Source organism: Neofelis nebulosa, chromosome 14 (genome assembly GCF_028018385.1).
Source record: "Neofelis nebulosa isolate mNeoNeb1 chromosome 14, mNeoNeb1.pri, whole genome shotgun sequence".
Lineage (NCBI taxonomy): Eukaryota > Metazoa > Chordata > Mammalia > Carnivora > Felidae > Neofelis > Neofelis nebulosa.
This window is the reverse complement of record NC_080795.1, coordinates 15913265-15925212: the sequence shown is the minus strand read 5'-3', so window position 1 is coordinate 15925212 and position 11948 is coordinate 15913265.

The window sequence follows — 11948 nt, the reverse complement described above, 5'->3', positions numbered from 1 at the left end:
AATTGGAGATAGTAATAGCTTGTAGAGGTACAGTGAGGATTAATTGTAAGTGCTTAGCCAATTGTCTGACACAAATAGGCACTCAAAGCATAATAGCTACTATTCTTATTATTTATCATGACAGTTCACTTCCAAAAATACATCGAAGAGCACAAAGGTAGGTATCACTGGAGGCAGCATGGAGAATAAGAGAAAATATAAACTGAAGTAAGAGGAACCTATATTTTTGCCCTGGCAAAGCTGTGTAATTTCAAGTAGCTTGGACCCCAGTTTCCAAATTGAGCCAGTTCGTAGTTCTGGTGAGTATCAAGTGCAGTAGCTAATGTGGAGTGCCTGGCACAGAGCCTGGCATATATTGATAGTTCAGGAAGTGTTAGTTTCTTTCTTCCTGGACAAGGGACTTCATCTGTAGTTTTTGAACTACAACATTGTTTTGGCCTGGGATCCATTGGAAGCAGAGCTTGAAGTGAAAGACTATGTGTGGGATATTTTGGAACATGATTTCAGAGAGCAGGAGTGAGGAACTTGGAAAAAGGGAAAACCAATGCAAGGTGGTGCTAGTGAGTAGTCTCTGCTTGGATCATGGTGCTCAATTCTTTGGGACATTCGAACAGCCTTAGGAGATCTTTTCTTTTTTTCTTTTCTTTTCTTTTCTTTTCTTTTCTTTTCTTTTCTTTTCTTTTCTTATATCTTTTGTTGAGCATAAATTTTAATTTTCATCAAGTCCAATTAGTTATTTTTTTTTAAATGGTTAATGTTTTTTGTGTCCTAAGAAATCATTGTTTAATTTCAGATCAAAAAGATATTCTTTTCTGTTTTCTTCTACAAGTATTAGAGTTTTAATTTTTATGTTTAGGTTGATAATTCATTTTGAATTAATTTATGTGTAAATGAGAGATAGGAGTTGAGATGAATTTTTTTCTCACATGAATACGTAGTTGAAAAAGAAAAAACCCTGATAATTTCTGCATTGATATCTGGTGCTTTTATCAAAATCAACTGGCTATATAAGTGTGAGTCTATTGGTGAATTCCCTGTCTTGTTCTGTTATGTCTTGTTCTATGTTTGTACCAATACCCCATTGTCTTGATTACTATAGCTATGTGGTAGGTATTGAAATCAGGTAGTTTAAGTTATTCAACACTGTTCTTATTTTTCAAAATTGTTTTGGCTACTGTTGGTAATTTACATTTCCACCTAAATTTTAAAATTACCTTGCTAATTAAAAAAAAAACCCAACCCACTCAGATTTTATTTGAATTGCATTGTATCTGTAGATCAGGTAGGGGAAGATGATATTTTAATACTTTTAATTCTTCCAAATCATGAACTATTATATCTTTCAATTTAGTTAGCTTTTATTAGATTTTTTCTCAGTGACAGTTGTTCCTAACAAAGTCATTTAAAATGATAAACTTCCCTTTAAACACTGCTTTTGTTGCATCCTACAAAGTTTGATATGTTGTGTTTCATTATTGTTCAATTAGAAGTATTTTCTGGTTTTCCTTGTCATTTTTCTTTGGACCATGCATTGTTTAGAAGTGTATTGTTTGATTTTCAATTTCTTGGGATTTTTTTCCCTGATGTCCTATTGTTATTATTTTTTAATTAATTTTTCTTATTCTGAGAACACTAATATATTAACCTTTTGAAATTTATTGAGACTTATTTTATGGCTTAACATGTAGTCTATTTGGTGAATATTATATGTGCAGTTGAAAAGAATGTGAATTCTGAACTTGTTGGGTATTGCTAGATATTAGGTCAAGTTATCGATAGTATTCAGATCTTCCATATCCTTATTACTTTTTAAAGATCTCTTTGTCCTATCAATTACTGAGAGATAAATGATAAAATATTTAATCATGACTGTGGATTTGTGTCTTTCTCTTTTTAGTTTTGTAAATATTTGCTCTACATATTTGTAGGTGCATATACACAGGATTATAATGTCTTCCTGATGAACTGACTCTTTTTTATTATGAGATACTACTACTTGTCTCTGGAAATACTGTTTTGAAGTCCACTTTGATATTAATATAGCCATTTTAAATTACTGTTTGTATTGTTACTTTCTGTTTTTTTTTTTAAACTCTCAACTGATTCGTATCTTTATCTTTAAAGTGTGTGTTTTGTCTATAGCACATAACTAGGTCTTGATTTTTAGTCATTTTGAGTCTCTTCCTCTTAACTGGAGAGTTTAGTCTGTTTACATTGACTGTACTTATTGGTATGGCTTAGTTTATATCTACCATCTTACTATTTGTTTTCTATTTGTCCTATCTATTTTTGGTTCTTCTTTTCCTCCCTTCTTTTTGTTTAATCAAGTATTTTTATTCAATATTATGTTTTATATTTTCCATTGGTTTTTAAGTTTATTTATTGGTGGATGCTCCAAGAATTACAATATACACCCTTAACTTACTGTAGTCTATTTAGAATGAAGAGTGAATCATTTCACATAAATGTGAGAACCTTCAATATTGTAAAACCACTTACACCTCTTTTTCTTCTTTGCTGTTTTTGCTATATATTTTACTTTACATATGTTATAAGCCCCCACATTATTATGTTATTATTTTGTTTTGAACAGTATGTTGTCCTTTAAGGGAATTAAAAAAAGGAAAAAATGTAGATCTTTATATTTACCCATATATTTACCATATGGGGTACATCTTATGTCTTCATATAGATCCAAGTTTCCATCTGCTATCATTCCCTTGAACCTGGAGATTTATTTATTTATGTATTTCTTTGTTTGTTTGCTTGCTGTTTTAGTGTTTCCAATAGTGCAGGTCTACTTTGAAAAATTTTCTCAGCTTTTATCTGAAAGTGCCTGTATCCTAATTTTGAAGGACTTTACTAGACGTAGAATTATAGCTGACAATTTAAAAGATGTCCTTACAGTGATTGCACCTGGCCTCCACTGATTTTGTTCAGAAGTCAGTCATCACTATTGTTGCTGTCCCATATATGACATGTCAATTTTCTCTTATCTTTGATTTTGATGTGATGATGTGTGGTTTTCTTTGTACCTACCGTACTTAAGGTTCACTGAACTTGTTGGATCTGTAAGTTAATTTTAAAATCAAATTTACCACAACTACCCTAAAACTTAGTGGCTTATAACAATAACATTTATTAACTCACAGTTTCTGGAGGTTGGGAGTCTGGGCTAGAATCTTGATAGTTATCTCAATTATAGTGATAGCAGACATCTTTGTTTCATTTCCAGTTTCAAAGGGGAAAGCTTTCAACATTTCACCATTGACTATGATATTTGTTGTAGGTATGTGATGTTTTTTCAAGGTACCCCATATCATTTTAAGGAAGTTTTAAAGTCATCTTCTATTCCTAGTTTGCTGATAGCTTTTAACATGAATAGAAATTGCATTTTATCAAAGTTCTTTCTGCATCTATTTGGATTATTATATGATTCTTTTACTTTATTTTGTTAACATGTTGAATTATGATTTGTTTTGAAAAAAAAATAAACCAACTTTGTATTCCTAGAATAAATCCAACTTAATCATTATGAATTATCTTGTTTTACATATCTGGATTCAGTTTTCTAGTATTTCATCAGGATTTTTTCTCTGTCATCGTGAGAGATAGTGATCTGTAATTTTTCTTTCTTATAACGTCCTTGTCAAGTTTTGTGTCAAGGTTATTCTATTCCTATAAAACAAGTTGGCAAGGTTTCCCCTTTTTTCTATTTTCTGAAAAAAAAAAAGGCAGATCTTTAATAAGCAGAAAAACTGGTATTCAGATGATGCAGGCTGGCTCCAAAATCTGTGCTTTTGATTATAATTCTATGTTTACTTTCCTCTTAATTTCTCTCTTTCTCTCTCAATATGCATATCCCAAGCCCCAGTACCCTCAGGTGTACATAAAGGGCCAGCTGATACCTGCATAGGCAGTATTTTGCATTAAAGGGGAGAAACCCTGAGATTGGGGCCCCAAACTTTTCTAATGGGCAGTAAACATGACTGGCCTTTGCTCTGGACAGGTCTTCTTTCAGTTTTCAAATGCATTATATACCTGGTAGCTTCAGGAACTGCACACATGTTGTTTTCCCTGCTAAAACTTCCTTCTTCAAACCCAAGTTATTGACAGTTCATCCCAGAACTGTTAGTCTAAGCACCATATCCTCACAGAAGCCTTCTCTGACAACCCTGGTTTGGGGGTCATTTTCTCCATTAAGGCTCTTTTTTTTTTTTTTTTTTTTTTTGCGTACCTTTCTTCTCTGTAATATATAATCATAATTGTGAGGAAATAATCCATTGTGTAAAGTTTGTGTCTCCAGCTTGAATATAAGCTCCCTGAGAGTTGAGACTGTGTCAGTCTTATTCATGGTGAGCATGTAGTAGGCACCTAACACATGTTTATTTAATGACTTAATTCTCTAAGTTTTAAAAAAGCCTTTTGAGGGCATGCATATATTACTATAGTTTTGTGGATGGATAGAAGGTTTGACAACATAATACATATTTTTACTTTTCCAGAAGATTCCACTGAGGTCATCTCTTGATCTACTCTTTTCTTTTATTACTACAACAACCTCACCTGACCTTCATCCATGTGGATCTATTGGCTTGAGTCTCTCACAAAGTGTGTGGGCAAGTAGGGTTCGGGAGGAAATTGGTAATGAAAGGTAGTCTGGATCATTGACAATGGATAACACTGAAAATAATAAAGAGTAGTATATTGTATACGCTATAATAAATAATAACACTGAAAATAATAAAGAGTAGTATATTGTATACGCTATAATAAATAATAACAATAAAGTAAATAGTTAATATTTGCTAAACACTTAATGTATGTCAGGCACTGCAGTAAGCACTCCACACATCTTCACTTAATCTTCATGACATTATTATAATATAGTTCAGTTATTATCACCATTTTATAGATAAGGAACTTAGCTTGGAGAGATTAAGTTACTCTCTCAAGGTCACAGAGCCAGTGGGTGGCAAGGCTAGGACTTGAACCCATGTCATTGTGACTCCAGAATCCATGTTCTTACCTGCTGAACCATAGATTGCCTTATATAATTTCAACTGGTTGTCAAAATATGGTGAGAATACTCAGGAAAGAGATTGCAAAGTGATTTCTTTGATCTAATTTCAGCTCTACCGTGACAAGCAAATCTAGTGATAAAAAAATATTCAAATTTAGAACTGCAAGTATCTTTCTAGCTGGCTCAAAATTATTTGCCTTTGTAATGGGGTTAGTACTGTGAGTCTAATTAAACTTTTTCAGTTTTCTTAACAGTTGGTTGATCTTAAGATTTAAAAATGAAACGATTGTAATTTAGCAGCTCAAAAGATCAGTTTACCACTAAATGCACAAATATAAGCATGTACAACTTTTTCATGAGAAGACTCAGTCAAATTCTTGGGTAAAAGACAGTCCTTCAACATGCTGGTGTGTAATGACTGCTTTCCAGAAATCCCAGTATCACTAAAAATTCCTACTTTGGACAAGATTAAATCCTTTATTACTCCGGCTATTGTAGAAATAGCACCAAGACAATGAAATCTTACGAAAGACATTTATTTTTTGACAGCATATATTAATATTTTTTAAATTAAAGTCATAACCCTTTGTTTAGAATGTATTTATAGAAAAGGGAGAAAAACAGACTCTGCAATTAGTTCTCTTGTATCTAGGACAAGCTTGTTATAACAGTCATGGGACACGTTTTACGGGTGCTATTTCAGCATTGACTATTTTGAAAACTAGGAGAAAAATGCTTTAAAGTCAATACTGTCCAATTTAAAAATACTAAGTTGGACCATATACCGTAACATATATTTAACCATTTCAAATTTCCTATGAATCAGGTATATGCACTGACTTTCCATTTTAGAGATGGCTCAATTATCTTGGTATTCTTATGTTTTTAATAAATAATGTCTGAAAGAATTGCAATACTATTTCCCACCCCCCTTTCTCAAGAGGCCTGCTGGAGACAGTGACATCTTAAGTGTCCCTTGTGCTCCCCATTCTGTTTATAATCATATTGACTACCTAGAAGATACTACTCAGCATTAGTGGTTTGACAGGCTGTCTTTTAGGCCGTCAGGCCTTAGTAACTCTCTTCCCCTTCCAGTTTCTCTCCTCCCTCTCTCTTTCTTAAAAATTGGGATATAAATGAAGATAACATACAGTAGAAAATGGTAGACTATACAAGAGTTACAACTCGGTACTCTGGGAGGTCAGAAGACACACCTGGTTTAGGGGAAATCAAGGGGACCTGCTGAATGAGGTGGCATCAAATTGTATGATTTAGACACACAGAGATCAGAGGAGGGTTTCTAGCATGTGTATGTGGTATGTTGTTTAAGTATTTGATAGGTGAGTAAAAAATACTTTATACTTTTTTTTAGAGAGAGAGGGAGAGAGAGAATGGAAGGGGGCAGAGGGAGAGATTATTTATTTATTTATTTATTTATTTATTTATTTATTTATTTCAGAGAGAGAATCTTAAGCAAGCTTCATGCTCATCATGTAGCCCGACACAGGGCTCAATCTCATGACCCTGGCATGATGACCTGAGCTGAAATCAAGAGTCACACTCTCAACTGACTGAACCACCCAGGGGCCCCAAAAAATATTTTAAGAAATAAAATAAGTATATATTCAATTAAAGTGAGAAAACCACAAGTTTTCTTGAGTGACTTGAGTTCTTGGGTAGGTCTTACATGGGGACCATTTTCCATACATGGAGACTCTGGCAGATGAATTATTTGAAGAAAGACAGTATTTTCCCTTCAGCTCTTGCCCAGAGCCTCATGATCCTGTTAAGAATGCCCTTTGGAAGCAACTGTGACTGACAAGAGATGGGGAGACAGGATGTCAATTGGCTGTCATAAATCAGTTAGATTTGTCATTATCCTCACAACACTTTTGAGAAACTTGAAGCACATACCACAATGGCAATAATGAATTATTCATCTAATTACTGTTTTAATGTCTGTCTTCATTGCAAATCTATTGAGTTTTGTGAAGGAAAAGGACCCATTTGATTGTTTACCATTCTATACTGAGCACGGTTCCTGCCATGTAGCGGGTGCTCAGTAAATAATTGTGGAGTGAATGGTTTGCCATTCATAACAGATTGTTGAGTGAATGAAAGCACAGGAAGTTTTTATTTATTTATTTAATTAAAATGTATATTATATAGGGGGAGTAATGGGTGATTATGTTGGGAAGATAATTTGGCATTAGATCCCTAAGATATTTGCGTATGAAAGGCTTAATACTTATAGTAGTATGGTAGGCAATAGATTATTAATTAAAAGTTCTGAGCAGGCAAGTGATGAGGTCAGCTTTGTTTTATGAAAATAAATCTCTTAAAATTACCTGAAGGATTAGTATACATCTACAGGAATCCTATAGTCACAGTCACAGGCTGATGTGCCTGAGGTCACATCACCATTTCTGTAGCCCTTTGCTTATAAAATGATCTGCAGGTAATTTTCCTTGTACTCTGCCTGACTCCACCCCTTGGATTCCATGTAGTAGGAAGGAGAAAGGGTTGTGGTGGTAACATGGATGTGGAAAGGAGGAGGACAGGAATGGAGTAGGGGCTTGAATGGCAAATTGGGCATAAATATGTGTCCATTCTGACCACAAATTTAAGATTTATTTTATTGTTTTTTCAAAAGTATGCTAGTCGTTTATAAACCAAACTTAAGCTTCTGCATAGCAAGATGGGTTCTAACACTTATGATTGGTTTATTGGTTGAGCTGAACTCAGTGATGTACAATCAGGAAATGGCTTAATTTTTCTCTAATCATTGTCTCTAATATCTCCATTGACTCTTCCTTTTCCTGCCTTTGTCAACATCTCCACACTTCAGGAAGATCTAATAGCTTTCTGGTCAATTTCTGATATTAGACTTAGTCCAGTCCAGTTTAAAACTTCAGTCTTTCGTCTAGTTCAGAGATACTTTCCTGCCTGCAACATGAACTATAACACAGGGAAAGGGGGTATGTGCTGCCTTTTCACACTTTGGGCACTTCTAATCCTCTTTTTCTTCCCTCTTCTGGGATGCAGTTTAGAGAGGAAGGGTACACAGAATAAAAAGGGTCAAAGATATTCTTACTTAGTTTATAATATATTTGTAGTTCAAAATGCTGACTCTTTGGGGTATATTTGTGGTTTCATTAGAGAGGGAACTCTCCTTCATTAGAGGATGCCAAGGGAACTCCCTCATGGCATCGTTCTTTGATGTGAGTAATGCGCTCTGCTGGGGAATTTCTGTAACTCCTGCCCCTAGTGATCTACCCTATAGCCACTTAATAATGTGGCTCACAACACAGTAATACTACAAGATTCTTCCAAAGAACCCAATTTTTTTGCTTATATAGATTAATGGGGTATTGGTCTGTGGACCAATTTTACTGTCTTTTACCAAATCCTGTGTGGATGCTTTTGGCATCTTTTAAAGTGCCTGGCATTGCTTATCTTACATTGTTCTCAGCTTTGGTGCTTTAAGGGAGATTGTGAACCAAATGAAAACTATCCATTTTATTTACTAGAATATACATAGCACCTGTTCTGGAGGAGCATAGAGTTTAGGAACTACCCATCAAAAACGGTGACAACAAGCAATCTCAGTACTTAAGGAAAGAGTGACTTAATTTGTCCATTCATTCATTCATTCATTCATTTCCATAAGTTAGTTATTCTTACAAGAGCTGGGCATGATGTATGAGCAAATCTAAATAGTTACTGTCCTGAGATTACAGTCTAGTGGGAGAGGTAGACATCAAACAAATAAGTACACAAATTACTACAAATTATAGGGGTGCCTGGGTGTCTCATTTGATTGGGAGTTCAACTCTTGATTTTGGCTCAGGTTATGATCCTGGTGTACTGGGATCAAGCCCCTCATCTGGCTCCGTGCTGAACATGGAGCCTGCTTAGGATTCTATCCCCCTCCCCCTGCTGCCTCCCCCATTCTCTCTGTCTCTAAAATAAAATAAAATAAAATAAAATAAAACAGTGAAACAAATTTTAATTCAGGCAAAGAACAGGGTGCTATGAGAAAGAATGACATGGCACATGATGTCCTGACTAGATTTGGCTCATTCCAAGGGGCAAGCACCTAGAGACTTTATCAGAATATTCCCTGCAAGAACTATCAGATAGATGTGAGTTCTTTTTAGGAGTAAGATTGCAAGGCCAGCAATGACAAGTAGAATCACATATCTATGGAGAGTTCATTAATTCATTAAATAATAGTTTTTTTAGTGGCAAACATTTGCTAGGTACCATATAAGTGCTAAAAATATAAAATGTATAAAATTAAATTCCTACTGTGAAGATGCTTACAGTCTAGTGGGAGGTAGAACTAAATGCAAAGTCAATGTGGGGCACTAAGATGAGGATAAGCACAGAAAATCTGTGGGCCTATGACCTTCCTTGCCTTTGGAGAGCAGTGGGGAGACCTTCTAGGAGATGTAACATAAGTGGTTTCTTGAAGGTTGAGGAGGAGCTGACTAGAAAGAGCAGTGAGAAGGAGAGAAGAAGAAGATTATTCAAATAGAAAAGCAGCCTGCTTGAAGACATCGAACTAAGTGCTCCAATCAATGAGTCTCAATACATTGGAGTGCTTTGAATAGGTTATTCCTCTGCAAAGATACTCATGCCTCCCTGTGCTTGCAGCGACTTCCACTGTTTATCACAACACGTCATAATGTTAAAAAGGTGGGAAGCTCTGGTTTGGAAGCTAGAAAGTGTATGGTACACTTAGGGAATTGCACAAATGTTGAACTATATGAGGTATAAGGAAAGAGATGCTGGCCAAGTATTGGTTTTACCCTAACATCACACTTAACTGCATACATAACAACATTGTCATCAATATAATCTTCAAGCTAGCAAGATCAAGAACTACTTAGGGATATGATTGATTATTGATTGGTTGATTGATTTGAGACAGAGAAAGAGAGAGCATGTGCAAGTGGGGGAGAGGGGCAGAGGGAGAGAGAGACAGAATCCCAAGCAGGCTCCATGCTCAGTGGGGAGCCCGACATGGGCTTGGTCCTTCAAATGTCCTTCAAATGTGAAACAGAAGAGAGAACTGGCTGTGGAAGCACCAGGATTTATTTGGGTTGCACTATACATGCATGCTTATACAGAGAAGGAGGTTTAGTGCAACATGGGAAATAATCTCTGGATTTGGAATTAGAATATAGAATTCCTGCTTTGGACATTTAGTTGTGGCATGATTTTGGATAAGCCTCTATTACTTCTTGGAGCCTTTCTACACCTCAATTTTCTTGGTGAATGGGGATATATATATATACATATATATGTATATACTTCATTGTATTGCACTCATATAATATGGTACTTCATTGTGTCAATATGAGTAATAAATAAGACATGAAAGTGCTATGCAAATTATAGTTACCCAGAGTTACATGATAGTAGTAATAATAGTGATGTTCATGTTAACAAGAATACCTTTTAATTTTTAAACAGTATAGAATAATGCTCTTAGTGGCTTTCCAGAAATGATAGTTGATGGTGTTAATAAGGAGGAGACAGTAAAAAGATAACTTCCCTCAAGTCCGGATGGTGATGGCTCCAATTTAGAGAAAACTAACTGCTCATCAGGAGTGACCCTAAACTTGAGAAGAATACAGGTTAAAATCATTGCTGTTTCCTTTTTAATATTCCTCTCATATGTCTGAATTCTTATCGTTCTATCTGGAAATTCTGCAATACAGTCCTTGTGTTCTCTGGTACTGGCATGCTGCAAAATCCTGTGATAAAGGGGTAGCTAATAAATTATTTGACAGGAAATACAGAAAAAAAATCTCTGTAATTCACAGTTCTGACATAATGAAAAGCTTATAATTCAGTAGTGTGACCTCACAGCTGTGAATTACAAGTTTCACTTGACTCGTTCACAATTTGTCTTTGAATTTATACTATGAAAAGTGAGAACCATATTGTCAAACTGTCACTCCATATTGATATATTACTGCTGAAGATTAAGAAACATTTTGTCAAAGAGCAGGAAAATAAAAATACCCTAAAAGAAGATGGAGTTTGATACAAATTTAAGGGGGTGTATGAGGCAAAGAAAAAAATTTCTAGAAAGAAAGTAACATGCAGTGTTTGTATCTGCCCAGGAACTTAATTTTACTCCCTTCATCTAGTAGCAGTAAACTCCTCTATAAAAATCACTATAGTGACATCTGGGTGGCTTAGTCAGTTGAGCATTCAACTCTTGGTTTTGGCTCAGTTTGTGATCCCAGGATTGCAAGATCAAGCCCCGTGTCAGGCTCTGTGCTGAGCATGGAGTCTGCTTAAGAGTCTCTTTCTCTCTCCCCCCTCGGCACCTCCCCTGCTCTTGTGTGTGCACATGCTTTCTCTCTGTCTCTCTGTCTCTCTCTCAAAACAACAACAACAGCAACAGCAAAAACAACAAAAACTCACTATACGCCAGGTACTCTCTTAGCCACTTTAGATGTAAACACTTTTAAAACTCAAGAAACCCCTTAGAAGTAGGTCTTATTTTTATTTCTACTTTCTTTTAGGCAAAAACTGAAGCACAGAGAGGTTAACCAGCTTACCTAAGTTTACACAACGAGTAAGTAGCAAAGCCGGGATTCAAACACAAGTCTCATGGCTCTAGAGGCCAGACCCCCAAGCCTTGTACCGCATAGTCTATTTGATAGTGTTGTTACCAAAGAGAGAGTTGGCTGAGCCTATGCTACTCTTTTATCCTAAACGTCAATTTTAAAATCTCTTTGATCAGATTGTTTTCTTTGTAGTAATATTTCAAAAGAGTGGAGGGCAAGAAAGAGACATCTAGTACTACATTTCACTTGTTTAGATTCAGGACAGATGAAGATTCTCTGCACTGGACACACATCTAATATCATTTTCCAACTTTTCAAGAATCTTTGAATAAAAT